The 20,361-nt window shown below is 41.6% G+C and overlaps 1 protein-coding gene across 38 annotated transcripts in view; it reads left to right on the top strand.

The window, feature by feature from the left end:
* Positions 1 to 7,117: 7,117 nt before the first annotated feature.
* The window catches only part of Phf21a (PHD finger protein 21A), a 174,194-nt gene continuing 160,950 nt past the window's right edge, over positions 7,118 to 20,361 (top strand). For 5 of the 38 annotated variants that reach the window (XM_035446679.1, XM_035446687.1, XM_035446695.1 and 2 more), the window contains exons 1-2: positions 8,602 to 9,614; positions 13,744 to 13,853. The gene's annotated coding sequence lies outside the window, so the exon portion shown is untranslated. The other 33 variants (XM_027422481.2, XM_035446690.1, XM_027422478.2 and 30 more) reach the window with 19 other exon arrangements.

Genomic DNA, 20,361 nt, shown 5'->3' with positions numbered 1-20,361 from the left:
TCAGTCTCTATTTCTCCAGCAACAAGAGTAGAGGCTTGTGCCACTAACCCTGTTTTTTTTTAATAATTTATTTATTTTTATTTCATGTACATTTGTGTTTTGCCTGCATATATGTCTGTGTGAAGGTGTTGCGTCCCCTGAAACTGGAGTTACACACAGGTGTGAGCTGCCATGTGGGCGTTGGGGATTGAACTGGGATCCTCTGGAAGAGCAGCAACTGCTCTTAACCACTGAACCAACTCTCCAGCCCTAACCCTGTTTTTTAAACACAGTTTTGAGGGATCAAACTCAGGTCCTCATGCTTCCACAGCAAGCATTTTACCAAGTAAGCTATTTCCCCAGCACCCCATTTTAGTTGGTTTTTGTTGTTGTTGGGTTTGTTGTTGTTGTTGTTTGTCTTTTGTTTTTTAAGACAGGGTTTCTCTGTGTAGCTTTGGAGGCTGTCCTGGAACTTTCTCTGTAGACCAGGCTGGTCTCAAACTCATAGAGATCCACCTGCCTCTGCCTCCTGAGTGGCAGGATTTAAGGTGAGCGCCACTACCACCCGGCACACCGACAGGCTCTCTAATGTAAACAAGTTGTTTTTGGAAAATAAATTACAGTGTTTTTAAATATATAGTTAAACATACACAGATACTGGAATGAGTGTATCCAGGGTGCAAGGTGTAGTTTAATAGGTTCCCTCTATCCTTGGTTTCTCACCCCAAGTTCAGTTAATTTGATATTCCTCCTCCCTGCCCCTCACTCTCTGTCTCTCTTTCTCTCCACCCCCTCTCTCTGACACACACACACACACACACACACACACACACACACACACACACACACACACACACCCCTCTCATTTGGTAATGTTTAGACATATTTTGGTTGTTGCAACTGTGTGGTTGCTGCTATCAGCAGTTAGTGGACAACGGCCAAAGTGCTGCAGCGTCACTTACAAACACAGAGACGACCAGCCTAGAAAGAAAGTAGTGCCCCAGGTTGCGAAGTTCTGGTTTAGTTCATCCTATTAAACACACATACATCTCAGGCTGACCTTGGAGATTATGGAAAGTGATGAAATTGAAGGTATTCTTCAGGGAGTGGGCTGCTTACCCTCTGATATTTGTTTGTCTCAAGCTCACACCTGTTGCTTTTCCAGTCACTGTTCTGGCTCCCCATTGGTACACAAAGCTGCAGGGAAGGCAAAGATTTTTCAGACAGGTCTCAGCCCTTGGGGGTTGGTGGTGGAGATAGTCAGGGAGTTCCAGGCCTGTCTGGGACACATGACATTCCCTTCCTCTTCCCCCTCTCTCCTACACATACACACGTGAGGTTTTTAAACATGACTATTTGTGTATATGTTCATACACTCCCTGACACATGTGTGCCGTGACACAAGGGTGGAGGTCATTTGGGGTTCTTGATTTCCTTCATGTGGGTTCCAAGAATGTAATTCAGGCTTGACAGTAAGTGCCCTTACTTGCTGACCTTAAGAAGTGTCTCCCTGATTTTCTGATTTTAAAGGGATCTCTTCCTGTGTAATTGTCTCTGATGTTCTAGAACTTGGCAGAATTTCAAACAGTAAAAACATATACCCCCACCCTTGCCAAGGACTGATTGGCAGCAGCTTTCTCATCCAGTACTGGACCTCTCTCTTTCTTACACAAGCCCTCTCTCTCTCTCTCTCTCTCTCTCTCTCTCTCTCTTCTCTCTCTGTGGTCTGTGTGTGTGTGTGTGTGTGTGTGTGTGTGTGTGTGTGTACACATAACACAGAGAGAACCAGCTACTGTGTAAAACACTCTACTGAAGTATTTCATTTTTTTCAACAGACCTATGAAACTGGTATCACTCATAAACACACACACACACACACACACACACACACACACACACACTTACTTTTATATGGTTTTCCCATCAAAAAGAAAATTATGTAGAATTCTGCCTATTATTTAAAACAAGGCATTTAAAAATTAATTGTAACAAATATAAAAAACAGAAACCACAAAAATACAAGAAGCCAGGCATGATGGCACGGGCCTGTAATTTCAGCACTTGGGAGGTAGAGGCAGGAAGATCAGAGGTCATCTTTGACTATACAGCATGGAGTTTAAGGCCATCCTGGGCTATGTGAGACAAACAAACAAACAACAAACAAGCAACTGCTAAAGTTTTAAAAAGAAAATTTCAGCATTTTTCTAATTTGGAGATTGGAACATTGAAAATACTGGGAAAATAATTATTTGACTATTTCTATGAAAAGTAAAGACTATATCTGCTAATAAACGACATTCAAAATGTGAGGACTGGGAAGATGACTCGATGGACAGGGTGCTTGCGGCCAAGCCTGAGGACCCAAATTCAATCCTGGGAAATCACACGGTGGAAGGCGAGAAGTGACTCTTGCAGGTTGTCCTTTAGCCAGGTGCATACACAAATATGCATAAATTTAAAAAAGATGAAAAAGTTTTTGACTTTTATTACTGTTCAGTGGGGATATGATGGCAAACTTGCCCTTTTCTTTTTTGTACTGAGGACTGACCTATCTCATTCTAGGCAAACAGCCTGTCACTAAGCTATATTTCCAGTCCTTTTGTTTTTATTTTCAACAAGGTTATTTCCCCAGCTGGCCTAATACCTCAGTTTGCCGAGCGGTTGGGGTAACAAGCCTGAGCCACCAAGCTTGGATAAAACTAAACATTTTCAGGGGATAATTAGGTAATGACTGCCCATGTGTGATCATTATTATTGATACTTTTGTTGTGTGTGTGCACGCTGGAACCTCACTTATAACGAAAGTATCTACTGTTAAGTGATGCCTTCCAGCCTGGCCCCTGTTCACTTCTGAAAGTTGAACTAGATTTTCAGCTTATCTCTGAGACCTTGAGAGCACTTGTTGTTTCCCTTTGGCATGTATAATTTTAGCCCTTACACCAATCCTTCCATCTGTATCATGTAAGGAACACCGAGGTTCTGAGAGCTGAAGTGTTTTGTCTAGGGTCACACAGCTGGTGTATGCCTACTAAGTGCCCCATGCCCGGCATACAAAGATGCTTACTGCATGACAGCACCTCACTACCTCGAATAGACCTGAGACACTCTGAACCTTTAAGTCACAATTGACTTAAAGTGACTGTCAAAATGAGGAAATGCCACCTGAACACTTCTCCAGCTATACAAGAAATGAACTTTTTGGGTACAAGGAAAGATGCCTTATGCAGTCTCACATACCGAGCGCTGTGTGAAGCACTTTACTGAAACATCTCAATTAACTCTCTTTTCTTTTGCTTTCACTTCCCTTCCTTCTTTACTTTTCTTCTTTGAGACAGGGTCTCACGATGTAGCCCTGAGTTCTAGAACTAGCTATGTAGACCAGACTGGCCTCAAACTCACAGAGATCAGGTATCTGCTTTGTAGTGGATGGTTCTTCCCGCCAGCCTGGTCCCACAGCCACTCCAGCCCCAAATACACACACAGAATTAATTATGAAACTGTAGGCCAATGGCTTGGGCTTCTTATTGGCTAGCTCTGTCTTAATTATTAACTCATAACTACTAATCTATGTATTTCTACATGGTCTTACCAGAGAACACCTGACTCTCTCCTCTCTGCCTACATCTCCCAGAATTCTCTTCGTCTGGTAACCCCACCTATCCCTACTGCCTGGCTACTAGCCACACCAACTAATAAGAGAAACAATAAGAGAAACATATACAGAATAATATCTCCCATCATTGCCTGCCTCTGTCGCCTAGAGTGCTGGGACTAAACGCATGTGCCACCATCTCGAAGTAAGAGATAAATTCTTAGGTACCAGAATCCAGGTTTTCATAATCCTATTATACTTTACTCTTTGAGTTTAAAATGAATGATTGCCTGTCAAAGAACCACAAGGTAGAATGTTCTTTTCCATAAATGTTGAGAGCCTCAAGAATGTTAGACATCACACAGTTAAAACATTTGAAACCAGGAGTGGTGGCTCATATCTGTAATTCTAGCACTCAGGAGGCTGAAGTGGGCAGAGGCCAACCTGGGCTATATAGTCAGTTTTAAACCAGCCTGGACCACAACATAAGACCTTGTCTCAAAAAACCAAAACCAAAATCCCAAGCCCAGAAAACAAACCAAAAAAAAAAAAAAAAAATGAAATTGACATGTAAATATCTGCTATTTTACAATTCTGATTTTTTAATTGCTGTACAAACACTCTCTGTTGGAAGTTCAATGACTACTCAATCTGAATCCTCATGAGAAAGCATGAGCTACTACACCCCATCCTCCCAGTGCTTGGCTCTGTGATGCCCCCCAAAAAGCTAAAATGAAACTCCCCCTACCTTTTTTTTTTTTTTTTGCATTTTTTCAAGTTGGAAAAAGTTAAAACATTTCATAACATGAAAAGCACATGCAAGTCAAATGTCAATGTGCACAAATAAAACTTTATTAGAACACTCACTCAGACACATTGGTTTACATGTAGTGTGTGGTGGATTTTGTTACAGGAACAGAGGAATTGAGAAGCTCCTGTTGACTTAGGTACCAAAATAACCTAAGATATTTACAATCTGGGCTTTCACAGAAAATTTGTTGATTTGCTGTATAGGGTTTATGCATTCTTGCCCAATTTGAATGTGAGCCCCATCATGTTTCTGAAAAACTAATGTTTTTTTCTCCCCAAAAGAACACTAAGACTGCCTTCCTCTGAGAAAAAATGTTGACATCTTGCATTTTGGGATCAGTGTTCCAGTGGTCCGCTGGTACAGGTCCACACACCTACAATTAAGGACACTGTTTACCTGAGTGCTAAGTTAGTACCTAACTTGGCTCTGTTATTTATCTTGACAGCATTGTAGGTTGAGTTTCATCCAGGCTTCTTGAATCATTAATTGGGACTTTCATTTTTACTCTCAAACTCTTTCACTTTCTGCTGTGAATTCTTTTTAACATAAAACTACTACTTAACGGCCTATGCATGTAAAATAAAGTTCACTTAAAAAAAAAAAAACTTTTAATAAACCAGAGGTTTTTTTTTTTTTTTTTTTTTGAAATGCTTTCTCTTGAGAAGCTAAATTTAAATTTTGCAGCTCACAGAAGAAAATGTCTTCATATCCAGTGATCTCAGAGCCCCTCTGGTAAGATAAAGAATGTGCGTTTACTCTTAAATACTATTTCTTGGATAAAACATTATTTAATGGAAAAGATGTGATTAGTAACAAATCACGTCCAAGGCTCTTCCTGGTTGTGCCAATGACTCACTTTGACTTTGGGCAAATCATCTCACCACTGTTGCTCTTCATCTGCAAAAACTGGACTTCATGCCTATGGGAGTTGCATGGTTAATCAATGCCTGGAAAATGCGTAGTGGCAGATGCTACAAAAGTGCTGAGCCTTAAAAACAAAACCACCCCCAGCCCCCATTTGTATTCCGTTGAGGTTGAGGTTTATTGTTATTTAACATAGGAAGACTAACACTACGTTAAGTCCAGCATGCAGCTCAGAACAGAGATCAGTGTCCAGATGGGATTTTTTTTTTTTTTAAGAGCTAGGGTATTTTACTTTTTTTTTTTTTAAATCGTGGTTGAGGGTTATTTTACAACCTAACAATCCATCCGTGCAAAAGCATTAAGCTTTAAGTTGAAAACTATCGATTTAATAATTTAAATGAACCTCCTCAAAGATTTAAAAAAAAAAAAAAAGAGGCCCTCCCCGCCCCGCCAAGAAATCTTTGAAAACAAGAATTCTTCTGATGTCGGCCACCCCCCTGCAGTTCTCCATGTTACAGTCCTTGGAGGTGGACTAGACATAAAATACTTTCACTAATAAAATATGACAAACCGCCGGATTATACGTGGCCGATTCCCAGTGATTGCCCTGCTACACAAAGCAGAAAAGTAAATGCCATCATCCCCCTTAGAACAAAAGAACTTAGGAATAAAAAACATGGAGAGGGGGGCAGAAAGCAGCAATAAATAAAGGTAAGAGAAGGACCCCGTCCCCCGCCCCTCCCCGGAGCCAGTGTGGGACTCCGCACGGCTAATAAAGTGGTTCAAGGGTAGTTATTTGCAAAGGGGGCGGGGTGGCCGGGGATTGCATGTTGCATTCGACTTGAGCTTGCATCTTCTCCTGTTGCCTGGACCACTCGCTCCCCCATTGCAGTGCTTCCTCCTCGCTCCTGCCTTCTTTTCTACCCCCACCCCTGCAAACTGCTGTTGCACTGGAGGGAGTTGGGGCTGCTCGGGAGCCCCCCAGCAGCTCCCGACGGCGGGAGGGGACCGGGGCTCGGGCCTGGCCGGGCTGCGGCGCGGCGGCGGGCCGGGAGTTTGGCGGCCGCTCGGCCCCAGCGCCGCCGCCGCCGCTGCACCGGAGTTTGGCTGCTGCTGCCCTACTTCACTCTAGTTTAGTTTCACTCACTTTACATCCGGGTTTTTTCCCTAGGCAATGGGTGCCGCAGCACACCCCGTTCCTTAGGCAAAGTGAAATAAATTCGCCGCACCGACACGTCAAGTAGTCCGCCCGCCCGAGCGCCGCCGCGGGCCCCCGCCGCCGCCCCGTGCCCCCGTGGGGTCCCCGCGCCTCCCGCAAGCCGTGGGCTCCTACGCGGGGGCGCGGCGGCGGCCGGGCCCGCCGTCGTCCAGCTCCGCCCGGCCCCCGCCCGCCCGCCGTTCTCCCTCGTCCCCGCTTCCCCAGCCCCAGTCCCTCTCGCCCGGCTCTCGGGAGCGGCGGGGGCGCGCACGGCGGCGGCGGCGGCGGCGGCGGGGCCGCGCGGCGGGCTCCCGCGCGGGCGAGTGTGTCTGGGCCTGGGCGGAGGGATCCCCGGGCTGAGGCGGCGGAGGTGCTGCGGCCCGGGGCCGGGTGGTGAATGGGCTGGTGGTGCTCGCTGCTGCTGCTGAGAGGAGGAGGAGGAGGATGAAGAGTTGGGCTTGTTTGTCTCCCACAGTTTCTCTCCTGCTGCTCTGATTCCTCCCTCCCCATTCCGGCCCGGGGCCTGAGTGTGTCTCTCCTGGAGGAGGAGGAGGCTCCAGTTCCTCCCCCCTCACTCCCCCCCCTTGCCTGGGGAAGAGGAGGAAAGAAACAGCCCAGAGAGAGAGAGAGAGAGGAAAGAGAGAGAGAGAGGAGAGAGAGAGAGAGTGAGAGAGTGAGAGAGAGAGACACAGAGAGAGAGAGAGAGAGAGAGAGAGGAAGAAGAGGAGGAGGAGGGAGAAGGGAACAACCTACCATCTTAACACACTAATATCTAAAAAGTGCGAGAGGCCCAGAGCAGCAGCAGAAGCAGCAGCAGCAGCTCCAGCCTCTTCCCTCCCTCCCCATGAAGAAGAGTTCCCTCCTCCTCCTCCTCCTGCTTCTCCTGCTCAGAGTTCCTGCCTCCAGCTGCCAGGGGGGACAGCCAGCCAGCAGCAGGAGGGTGCAGTATCCCAGCTTTTCCATTCTCTCTTTTCCTCACTCTCCTCTCTCTCTTTTTTTTTCTTGAGTAGCTCTATTTCCCCTCCCTCCCCCCCCTCCCTCTGTCTTGTCTCTGGTGTTTGTCTCTGGGAAGGAGCAGGGGCTGCTTGCTTGGAGTTTGTTGTGGGGGGGAGGTAGGGGGAGGGGAGGGGTGTGTGGGAGGGAGGAGGGAAAGGGGGTGTTCTCGTCAGGACCCCTCAGTCAACTTGAGATTTCAGCAATAACTTCCCCTTCGGGGCGCCCCCCTGCGTGCCCTTTTCCTATCCCTCTCCCCCCCAGGAAAAAAAAAAAGACAATAGGAATACCTCGTCTCCCCCCTTCCTCCCCTCTGCCCTCCACCCCTCCCTAGGATAGATTGGAAGTAAGTTTATGAGCAGCCTCGGGAGCCTGGGCGCTGAGTGCAGGGCCGGAGCGGGTGACAGGGGCGGCGCGTCGGGGGAGGCGGCGAGGGGGCGACACAGCGTCCCGGCGGGGGGCCGGGCTGGGGGGCCGCGGGGGGCGCGGGCTGAGGCCGCCCCCGCGAGTGCCTGCGGCCGGGGATGGCCGCCTGGGCCCTTCCCACCCCCCACTCCCCGGGATGCTGTCGGGGGGAAGTTTTTATTATGATTATTTAATTAAATTTTTTTTTTTTTGGAAAACCATCTTGTTTGGTGACTGAGAGATCTGGTTTAAAAAAAAAAAAAAAGCTGCGGCTGCTGACGCTGCCGGGCCCGAGTATGTGTGAGTGAGTGTGTGTTGGTGCATTTGTCTTGGGTGGCCGGAGCAGCGTTGGGGAAATTCCGCTTATTCTTCTTCTTCTGCAACTTGTTATTCCGAGGAGTCCGCCTGCACCCCTCACCCCGGGGCGGCCCTCCCGCCGTCGCCGCCGGCCCGCCGCCCCGGGACCCCGCGCGGGCCGGGGACTCACAGGCCCCTCAGAGAGGGGCCGCGGCCGCCCCTCCCCCCCGGGCCGCGGGGGGAGGGGCGCGCGGAGTGGGACTCTTTCCGTTTGGTCCAGCCCCGCGGTGCACGCAGTTCCCAACACTTCTCGTCATCCTCTCTCTGCTCTCTTTATTCTGCTGAGCGGTGCTGTTAGGATTTCTTTCTCTCTCTCTCTCTCTTGCTCTCTCTCTCTCTCTCTCTCTTTCCCCTACCTCCTCCTCCTCCTCCCTTGACCACGCTCGCAATGGTGGGTAGCTGCAAGGTGGCCCTGGCAGGGGAGGGGTTTCATGTGGACATTGGGGCACCGGGCGAGAAAGGTCTCCTTTCAACTTTGTCTTGTGGCTTGCACCCCGGGAGGAGGCCACATGCCGATTGTGGGGTGTAGATGTGCTGGGAGTGATTTCTAAGTAGTTGAGTTGTTGAGATGAGGGTACGGCGGCTAATGGTAGGCAGGTTTTGTTTTCGTGGGTGAATCCGGTGTCATCATATTCCGGTCATATGTTGAAATATTCTTTGTTTAGGTCTTGAAGTAGAGGATCTCCCTCTGCACGTCCACATTGTGTTGTTTTTAAATGATGTCTTCGGGAGTGTGGATTTCTAGAATCTCAAATGTGATTTTAAGGTCTCGGTATGTGTGGGCCTCAGCACTGGCCTTGACAGTGAACTTTGTGGCTGCCTTTTTTTTTTTTTTTTCTTTTTGACTTCTAAGATTTTACTCCATAGCTGGGATGCTAGTTATGCTTAATGGTAGGTATCAGGAATGTAGAGTCTTCAGCTGAGGAAGTTAGAGAGGGAAGGGCATTTATTTATTAATAATTGATAGCAGAGTGTTAGAATCAGATTCATTTGGGCTGGTTGAAGGTTTTTTTCCTCCCTTTTTCTTTTACAGCAGTCATGCACTCTAGGAAGGAAGCCTTTTGGCAGGCACTCTTCGTGGTGGTTCTTTGGGGGCACGGGGTGGGGGGAGGGGGATCACCCTGTAGAGAGATCTTCAGCATCATCTGTAGCTTTATTGAAGGCCTGTTCAGGGGGCTCAAATTGATGCTAAGAAGTGTAAGGCTACTTTTTTGGGAAAGTCTTTCTGTTATTTGTTTACATTTCATGTTTCCTCGCGTTTGGGCAGTAGAAATAAATAGGTCAGCGCTCCTATTGGTTTTTGAAGGTTAGCCCCCACCCCCCTTTTCAAAGTTTTACCATCTACTTGGTTTACAGCCTTGTAGGAAAGCATTACTGAGATTTTCCTGCGAATACTGTTACTCATTTTAATTTCGGTAAGTTCCTTGCCATTTTCTTCTGTCTTTACTTGTGTATGGAATCTGTTGTGAGCTTAATACTAACTTACCGAGGGCCATTTTAATTTTCTAAGGATACATTTTTAAAAAATCTCAGGATATGTTTTGGTGGCAAAGGGGAAATTTTGAGTGTTGTAGTGCACATGTTTATTAAAAATTTCAGTACTCAACTCTTTAGTGCATGTACAGCTATCCTTAAGTGAAGACTCTATCGATAGTGCAGAAAATTCTCGAAGCACAAACATCTGACTAACATGTTAAAACTATTCCAGGGGCTTTCTTTTATTTGAGACTTTTGATGTTGGTAACACAATATGTACATTTTGACTGGTATTACTTGTTTGTTTTTTATAAAAGTTTCTTTTTTTTTATTTTTTTTTCTTAAGTGCTATTTTTTTTTTCTTAAGTGACACTTTTAACTTAAGATTTTGGATGGCTTCACACGGTTTAAGGTGGTCAAACTTTGGATCCAGGCACATCTTTATGGAGCTGGAAGGATAACACATTGAAAAGACACCTGCCTGGGCCATACTTTGTTTTACAGGGATGTAAGTGACGTATGGGACACTATTTCCTTTGGCTTTCAGTGGCCAATCCTTTTTCCTGTTCAATTATCTGGAAGAAGCTGCTCCAGAAACACCCTTCTGTTTACATTAAGATCTCTGGCGCTACAACAAGTTAAAGGCAATCTCTTAATTTTGAGGGTCTTGCTACTTACTGAAGCTCTCTTAGCTCATAAACAACAGCAGTAAAATACCAGGAAGATCTAGAGTAAGTCTGTTCTAAAATACTATTAATAAATAGCCTTTGCTATTTGAAATCTGCTTTGTACTGCCTATAATACTATGCAGAATAAGTTTGTATTGTGGATGCTGGGTTAAGAGTAGGGTGCTGTTAGGATTATTTTCTTTCAAAGGGGAATTAGAACATGGAGTGTAGAACATAATTTGATAAAAAATTCATTGACTTGCAATCAACAAAAATAAATGACATTATGCAGAGCTTTAGGTCTTGCAAACATGATACTAATATAAATAGGACATACAGACATTTTTGGGAAATGGGATATTGTGTTTGGGAAAAATCATTTTTCATGGATTTTTTCCTCCTCTCCTTGACTCTATGGACCTTAATTCTAATCTAGATACCTTCTTAGGCATTCAACTTTATAGATACAGTTGTTACATTTAAGTTGGCCTTCAAAGACTGTGATTTTTTAACTTTTTGTGAAATTAAGTGGAGTGCTCTGTAATTCCAGTACTTGGCCTGTAATCCTAGTAGGCTTTGGAAGTAGGCACTCTGAAAGTCAGTGGCAGCCTGGTCTACATTATAAGACCTTGTTTCAAGAAAAATAAATAAACTTGAAGGAAAGTTACACCTGTGAGAATATATCTTTGCTGTGTGTCCATTAGTAACTTTTAACAGTGCCTGGAGAAAGATAAAAGTAACTACTTTAACATTTTCATGGCATTCACAGTAGTACATGGTCCTTTGAAATTCTTAGTGTTAGATGATTTGATTGTCAAAATAAGCTATGGTGATTGCTTTTAAAGTTTTGTATCAAAGTTTTAAAACTTAGAACCACATAGAAAATTTGATGGACCTGCTTTCAATTTTGCAGGTATAATATTGTTTTGTTTTTGTTTTTATTTTTTTGTTTTTTTGAAGATCAAATTAAGTAGTACATGTGAAAGCTCTTTGTAAATTGCCAGAAGCCGTGTAGACATTGTTGATGAGATGGATTACAGATTAAAAAATAAGCAAAGTTCTGCTTTAAAATGCTAAGTTTTTCCATATCAGTTTGGGAATTAATGCATTAAAAGTACACATTGGACACTATGAATACCCGCCCCCTCCCGGGAGACAGGGTTTCTCTCTGTGTGGCCCTGGTTGTTCTGGAACTCACTCTGTAGACCAGGTTGTCCTGGAACACACAGAGATCCACCTGCCTCTGTCTCCCAAGTGCTGGGATCAAAGGCATCCATGACCACCACTCAGTTGAATTTTGTTTTTAAAATACTGCTCTGATTACCCCGATTTGTTACACTTTTGAAGCTTTTGTTTAAAAAAAAAAATGCTGCTTAGTCAGTTTTCCATAATTTAAAAAAAATCATTTTTTTCCTTTTGGAGATAGTGGGAAATGTATGTCCCCTATTAAAAGTTTTCTTCCTTTTTCTCTTTTGTGGTAGTAATTGACTTAGTGAATATATAAATTCCTGGACTCTTTGTAGACTTTTATTAATATACAGAGTAACAGATGTCCCTGCTAAGTTTTGATTGACTCTAACTTTCTGAAAAGTGCTTACTTGTTTCATAGTGAAATGTACAATGTTGTGCATTAGTTTAGGTAAATATATGTTATTTTTGTTTTCTCCTTTTAGAAGGTTATGTGAGGAAATGACTACTTAATTCTAGAGGCTTAAATGTGTGTTTTTTGTGTGTATATGTGTCTGTCTGTCTGTCTGTCTGTCTTCATAGACTCTGCTTATAAATATGGAATGGTAAACTAAACAAGTTAAATAGAGTTAATTGGGAATCCTTGTGTTTAGGAGTATAGTGCTCTGAATTTTATAAATGAGTGTTCTTTATGAAACAGCCCAAGTTAGAAAGTAAATATAAAAAATTGCTCTTGGGAAGGGTGAGAAAAGCATTACACATTTAGATCAAAAGGAAACCTCTCGTGATGGTGGTCACTTTTTGTGCCATGGTGAATATTTATTTATTTATTTTGTAAAGAAATTCTGAGGTTAAAGTTACATCAGTATGCTTTCAAATTTTTGTATTCTTAGTGTTTTATTGCTGAAGGTGTTTGTTTAGTTACTATCAAAAAAGAGAATGGAAGAGATTAAAGTTTACTAAAACTAGAGAACTATCTCTAACCTTTGCCAGGATTCCTTTATGTGTCTGTTCAAATAGGTGGAACATTTGAATTTTCATATTGTTTTGTGCTGGCTTATGTTGGCTTCTCAGGAGCATTTGCCTGTGGATGTTCATGTGGGCCTAACTTGATCTTGTTAACCATATGAAGTGTACATTTTTGGTGCTTTGGGATTTATTTTTAAGTGGTATTATGTTAATACTGCATGAAACTTAGTATAGATAATTATTTCTTTTTAAAAGATTTATTTATTGTTATTTTATGTGTATTATGAGTGCCTGCATGTATGTCTGTGCACCATGTGTGCCTGGTGCCCAAGGAGAGCAGAACAGGTGTCAGATCCCCTGGTGCTAGCGTTATGGGCAGTTGTGAGCTGTGGCATGGATGCTGGGATCTGAACCCAGATCCTTTGCAACAACAGCTAGTGCTCTTACCACTGAGCAGTCTTCCCACTGGATAATTATTTCTAAGGAGCATAGTTTTTTCTTTGTTTGCTCCTACGTATATACAGCTTTACTTTTTATAGACTTTTATATAATTCTTTGAATAGTCATCATCTGTAACAATGTTGGAATAGTCTTTTCTCTTTTGAGGTGAGGTCTTGCTAAAGAGCTCTGGCTGGCCTAGAATTTGTGGTAATCCTTGTGCTTCAGCTTCCCAAGTGCTAGATATGCAGGCATGAATTACCATGCCCAACTTGGGATAGACTTTGAAGAACAACCTTCCGATTGCTTGTCTGTCAGTGGGGCGCCTGGCTATATGGTGGTGGTGAGTAGAGGCTGTGGGGTTACTCATCCTTGCTGCTTTGCTGGAGTAACTTTCATTCACAGACTGTGGCAATTTGAATCCACCCCCTCAATTCTCCTAACACTCTACAAGTCCCCTCTTCTCTATTCCCCTTACTTTTACTCATTAGAAAAAAAAAAAAAAGAGTTCATGTACAGTCTCAGGAAACTCTTCTTTCTTATATTTTGGAATCCACTAAGGCAGCATTTTCTGTTTTTTAGTGTCGAATAATATGTAGTAATATGTAGGTAGGAAGGGGTGGGGCCTTAATAGTTTTATTTTGACTCTGTTTGTGGGCCTTGGGGAAAACCATAACTCAGACACAGAGGCCAAAAAGATGGGTTTTGTTTTATTGTTTTGGCTGCATTGAAAATACAAACTGTCAGTGCTTGAGGAACCAGGAGCAGCAGAAAGGAATTGATTTTTTTTTTTTTCCTGCTGCAGATCCAAGTGTTGTTAACCATGTGCATTTCTAAAGTGGCATGCTTACAAATCAGACAGCACTTGATTTCTCTCCCTTGACAGAACACTGAACTCTCCTTTTTAACATTTAAGTAAGTATCCTAAACTTCAGAGTAATGACAATAATTTCATGATAAAAGTGGGTGATAGTAACCATGGCAACTGCTATCTCTGGCCTTATGGACAGTCCTGTTGTATTGATGAAGCTTCAGATACTTTAGTAGCCTGTCACTTTTATGGTGAAATGTGTTAGCACATGTTGCAGGTGACTTTTAGCTGGATTGTGTTAATCTGTGTGCCAGCTTATCTCTCCTTGTTAGGAGTTTCTTGGACCGTATTCCACAGCATGTTTGTGAAGGTACTGTTGCCTGAAAATAACCCAGCACCTGTAGTAGGCCTCCTGATGCAGACTGCACTTAGTTTTTTCTCAGCTGCCTTCCAGAGTTTTGGAGAAAACAGGGATGTCCGTAGGAACTGTGTATACATAAACTACAGTTCAGATTTGTCAGTTTTGGGTTGGACTTGTTATTAGTAGCATATAAAACCTTTTGTAGTTTTGAAGGAAGTTTGTGAATGAATTAGGCCTACAGTTGGACTTTTTTTTTCCCTTAGAATTTTCTTTCTTTCTTTCTTTCTTTCTTTCTTTCTTTCTTTTTTCAGAAAAGCTTGGATATTTTGTTGTGAGGATATGTGTGCATATTACGGTAAGAATATATTCCTAGAGTATAGGAAATGCTTGTTTTGAATTTCTTGAAAATTTTCAAGAAAAATTATTTAAAAATACATCTTGAATAATTGTTAAAGGAGACACTGTACAACAAAAACTTTTTGTGGGAAGGAGAGATGATAAGAATGTTGCAACTGATCCAATGAAACTTATTTTTAAAAGTATAAAATTACATTTCTATCATACCAATTATTTTTAAAACATTTTGTTCATTTTAAAACAGTGGGAAATATCCGTGCTAATTGGTACGTTTTCTAGTATGTGGTAGAGAAGCAGTACCAGAGCCGAGAACAAATAAAGTTTATTTTTGGTTAGACCCTGAAAATAAGACCTAATCACATCGAGCTCCATAGTTCAGTCTTTCCCGAAACTTGTTGTGAGAAGCTGGTTTACTTACTACAAGTCCCAGGGTGCACTGCAGCTTTACTTAGCTTCATATTAGAGCATTGCATGCTGGGGCATGTAGTTGGTTTAACTAGCATGGATAACTCTTCTTTCTTGTCTACTCCATTTTATACATAGGTCTAAGCCTCTAACAACTTTATTTAAGAAAATTCATTTATTAATAAAATCATGGTTATTTCACTTCTGGAATTCTAAAGTGAGACTTTATAAACAGCTTAATGTTTTTTGCAGTGCTTTTATTGGCTTTTGTAAGATTTAAATACAAAATAACATATTCAAAACTTGACTTGTGGTTCCCGTGCATGTGGTGGAATAGGTTACTTCAAAAGTCTGGCATCATTGTTTTCTAGAGTGGGCAGTAGAAGCCTCTCTGACAGGCCTAACACATATGCTGTTCCTTTTGCCCCCACTGGCGACAGTTATTCAGCTGTTATATTGGGCAGAGGGCTTTGTATACCAGTGTTTAAATTCAGAGTTCTATGATGTTTCTCTAATAGTTGTCAGTACCCTCTAACTGGGAGAAAATTTCCTGAAAACAAATAATTCAATCTACTTGAATTATTTCATTTTATTTTCTTTTGAGACAGAGTCTTGCAGTATAGTCCAGGCTGGACTTGAACTCACAGTCTTATTGCTCCAGCCTCCCCCCCACACACACACCATTTTTGAGACAGGATCACACTGTAGCTCATTCTGGCTTCTCTACCTTATGATTCTTCCGCATGCTCTGGACTGCTGGTTTTACTGGCTTGCTCTGCTCCACCCTGCTCCATGTAGAAGGAATGCTAGAAGATACATCCTGAAAGGGAGAGAAAAAGGAAGGTTCTTAAATAGTTTAGATTTTCATTTATAGGATTTCAAAACTTTCTTTTCAAAGTTGTTTATTAACTCTTTTAGGGCTGTTGCAGGGATTGGGTGCAGAAGGCTGCTTACTTAGCATAGTGCTTGGCATACAGTGAAGGTTCAGGAAATGCTTAGAATCAGCAGCCATTTTTATTTAAAATGCTTCCTTCACCTTTTGGCTTCATGTTGTAATTAGATTAGAAGTCCAGGTGGTTTTTAGGGTCTTGAGATTTTGGCTTATGGTAACAATGTGGCTTAGGGTGATTGTGCTGCCCATTAAGTGGCTTTGTGCTTCAGTTTCTACTTAAATGACATATGCCCAAAACAGGACACATGAGCCAGTAGCAGGGTGTTGGCAGGATTCATTTGTACCTGTTCAGTATTATTGTATTGTATTGCAGTGTTTCATTGACTTCAGAGAGTTTAAAGATAATGACAATTTCTTTGTTAGTCTATTTGTACTGTTAAGATATCCAAATACTTGATTAATAAAAATAAGATTCTGCAAAAATGCTCTTAGTGTCATGATGAATGCAACTTTGGGAAAATCCTGTCATGTTTCCAAGCATGTACCTCTGAATTCAGTGTTAAGGAATTGATATAGAGGAGTCATGGAGGCATTGAGCTGTCCCAAACACCCCCCCCCCCAAAACCCCAAGTGTCATTTTAAGTCTGGGCTGTACTTAAAATGTAGGTTTGGGATATTTTTACTTTTAGCTGTTTGAGATGAGAAAGGGATGTTTGAGTTGGGGCAGGTGTACTTAGGAATATTGAAGAATATAAGCATGATTTCAGTGTCTGCCTTAATTGGGACGTAGAAGCACCAGATAATTGTCTTTTTACCTGCTTAACTGGTATTCATTCCCTAGCATGGACTTCTTAGAACATTATCATAGACTACTGCTGAGCTATTTACTGAAACTTTTTCTTAGTAGTAGTGAAGTATCAATTGACTAATACTAGCCCTGCCTTCCCATGGAAAGCCAAGGTATTTTTTTAAGTGTCAAAAATATATGGAATCTGGTTGTATATACTTCTATATTATTATTATAAATTGTTTTTATTTCTTTTCTATTTGTTTTTTAAGTTAAAATGAATAAATTCAGCAGTTACAAAAGATTGAATACAAATGACTAACAATGGGAAAAATAGTCTTTGGTATTCATGGGCTGCTGTAGAAAATAAGCATGCTTGTGTGAATTCTCCTGTAAATTTTATTGCCATATGTATTCACGTAATTCCTGAAACACTACAGAAATCAGGACAGTAAAACAAGGCGGTTACTTGTCTTCACTGTAGAATCTTCAGACACACTTAAATTGTTGAACACAGTTTTCCCTTGTTTTCATGAAATGTTCCAGGTCACTCACTGTGTGTCACATAATTGTGTGATATAAGGAATATCCTGGGAAATTCAGTCTTGTTGGGGTTTAATTTTCCCAGTGGAAAATAAATAAGAGCTTACTGTTAAAAGGACTAGATGAGATAATATTCATGAATGTACTTTATAGACTAAAGTGGCACATGTGAATTGAATTTATATTTAAGAGTATCTGTTTTGTTAATGTTACTATAAAATTTTAAGTGAGTTAAAGTGTAAATGAAGCAAAAACTAGTGATCTACTCTGCCCACAGTAGACAAGTTTTAAAGCATTTTTGCTTATTTTTATTTTATGTTGTATGGGTGAGTGCTAGCGTGTATCTTTGTGTGTCACATGCCTGCATGTGTTTCTGGAGCTTGGGGAGGCATTGGATTTCTTGGAGCTGGAGTTACAGGCACTTGTGAGTTGCTTGATGTGGGTGCTGTGATCTGAACCTGAGTCCTCTGCAAGAGCAGCCGGTGCTGTTAACCATGAGCCATCCCTCTAGTCCCACTAGCCAAGTTTTAGTGAGATACAGTCTTGCTGTGAGGCCCAGGCTGGCCTGGAACTTCTGCCTTAGCTTCCTGAGTACTGAGATCATAGGTGTATACCACCATATCTGGTTCTAACATTTTTTTTGATGTGTTTAGATATAATTTATAGCTTGTTTTTTGATAATAAATACTCTGACATGTTTATGTACACATTATAATTTAGATATGAGAAATGTACCAACAGGTTGTAACGTTTTAATTGTGGGCATTCTTATGTTGGAAAATATTTTCATGTGTTAATACTAAGTGTACATCAATGTATGTTGCTGGGCTATCTGTTAATATTAGTTTGTCATTGAGTATATGTATGTAGTGTTAATAAGTTTTTACACATAAGTATCTTGTTTAATTTTAATTATCAGAAATAGTTGAGGATTTGCTGTATTTATCCTACCTCCATTTTAGAAGTGTGGAAGGAAGTAGGAGTTTCCCTGGGGTCAGGTGGGTGGCAAATGCTGCAGCCTGCATCCAGGCTCCTACTTCATCCCAGAGCCCCTGCTCTTATAAGGGTACAGAATGCTGCTGTCCAAACTGTATTTTCTATCGACACTTAGTAAATGACTTACTAAAGAAGTTTGTACTGTACTGAAGTGGCCCCAGCAAGGCTGGGTCATTTTGAGACTGTCTTATGGTGGTGGTTGAGTTACGGGGACTGACTAGGAAGCACTGCGATGGAATGGGAAGCACAGGCATTTAGGGCAGTGCCTGTCTCATGGTTGAGCAAGGTGCCTCAAGTGGCACCGGTGTGGCCTAATAATGTCTGTGAAGATTGACAGTTGACACTTTAGTATGGACTTCACAATTTTTTTTGGTACATATGAATTGTTTACATTTATGATTTCAGACTTTATGTAAATTATGGACATTTTAGAGCAGCGATTAAGAGCCCTTTCTTTGAAGAAATACTATAAAAGCAGTCTCAGGTATTAAAGTCGTTAGAGGAGCATGAGTGTAGAGGGTAGAAGTTAAAGTTTTCATAGTTCTCACCCCGCTTGTTTCTTGTGTATGTACATATGTATATGTGTACACATGTAAGAATGAGTAAGTTTACAGCATAATACACTTATGAAGTTTTCTTTCAGAATGGTGTCCATACAAAAACCTGCTTGCTTTTGAAAATAGAGTTCTTGTAGGGAGTGGGATCAGGGTTGGAAGAAGAGAAATGGGTAAGACTTAAGTGTTTGATTATAAACCTAATGTCCCAGGACTGACTGTTCCCTATGGGACAAAAAGGATCCAAAGTACTATATTTGCAGTCACTATTACTTTTAAAACATTTCTAAAAAGTCAACTTAAAGTGACAGTACTGTTTTCTTGACTGTATTTAGGAGGCACCATATGAAACTTAGATTTTATAGTTTATTTTGGAAGCCACTTACAAAGATAGCAGTTGTATTTTCAGATGAACCTTTCAATTTTGTTCTTTTCAAACTGGTAGTCTCTTCTCAAGCATTCACTCCATATTTACAAAGTAGAGCTTTAAAATCAAGATGATGATGGAGTAGTATTTTAAATGATGAACCTCTACTTTGGTGGGCAGAAGGAGATGCCTGGGGATTTGTCTTGTGCTTTTGATAGTGTTGGCTGGCCCCATCCTGTCACCTGTGACCACTCACTCTGCCACCAAATGCCATGTTGATAATGCTACTAATCTTTTAAGAATTTTTTTAAAGGTAAATTATTTTAGTGCTTTTTGTTTTGATTCTGGTTTGAGTGTTTTAACTTGTTGCTAAGGTTATTTGTCATAATTCACCTAAGTAGTTTTTAAATTGAACAATTTAATTACATAGCTAATAAAAAGTTTTTCATCATAGTAGTTTCAAAAAAAAAAAAAAAAGAAGAAGAAGAAGAAGCTTTCTAACCCTAAAAATACACCCATTGCCTCTCAAATGCTTTATACTCCTTTAGTCTCACAGTTGGTGAAGTGCTGAAGCTTTACCTTAAGACTGGGATATGACAGGGTGTCAGTGTTTTAATAAGCAAAGTTAAGAGTTTTTCTCTCTGGTAGCATTCATAAATATGCTTTCATTTTGAGTGGCTCAGACCACGCCTGAGATAATATTTTCTTCTCCCTCATAATAGCCTTATAAGCAAAGAGCTTAAGAAATCTCACTGTGAGACTGAGGCAAACACAAGAATCTGAATTGTTTAATGGCAGAGCTTAATTTCACATACTTTTAAATTCTGTTCTTGGTCTTCTTGACCCATGGTCTCCACCCTTTTCAAAATCATGGCTCCAGCAAATGTATAATAATCTGAACTGGTATTTTATATCTTCTGACAATTACACAGGCAAGTTGAAATTTTAAAAGGCTGAGATTTAAAATGCAAGTTGGGGGTGGGCTTTCTAAGGGCACACACCCACTTGTATACTAACTGCTCTGCCCAGGCCATTTTTTTTCCTGCAAAAGAGGTGTAGCCATGGGGACAGCTGGAGGATAGTTGGTAAAAGGTTTGGGGCTTTTAAATTGGAGTGATCTTTTGCAGCTCTTTAGTTTTAAAGAATCAGCCTTTCTTTCTTGTGAAAAGCTGAAAGATTGAGAGTAAAGGCCTTGAGAGGTGAGCTTAAAAGACAGAAATATAAGCCTTATTTGTTTTCATTTGAGTTGACCAAAGAGAGGAAAAAGGCTTTCTCCCCTGCTAGTTCCCAACCCCATAGAAATGGCAGTGCCTTTTTCCTGTTGTTAGGCAGTTTATAGAACGCAGGAAA

Source organism: Cricetulus griseus, chromosome 6 (assembly GCF_003668045.3).
Source record: "Cricetulus griseus strain 17A/GY chromosome 6, alternate assembly CriGri-PICRH-1.0, whole genome shotgun sequence".
NCBI classification, from domain to species: Eukaryota; Metazoa; Chordata; class Mammalia; order Rodentia; family Cricetidae; genus Cricetulus; species Cricetulus griseus.
The sequence above is the reverse complement of the archived record's forward strand: the minus strand, read 5'-3'. Positions and strand labels throughout refer to the sequence as shown.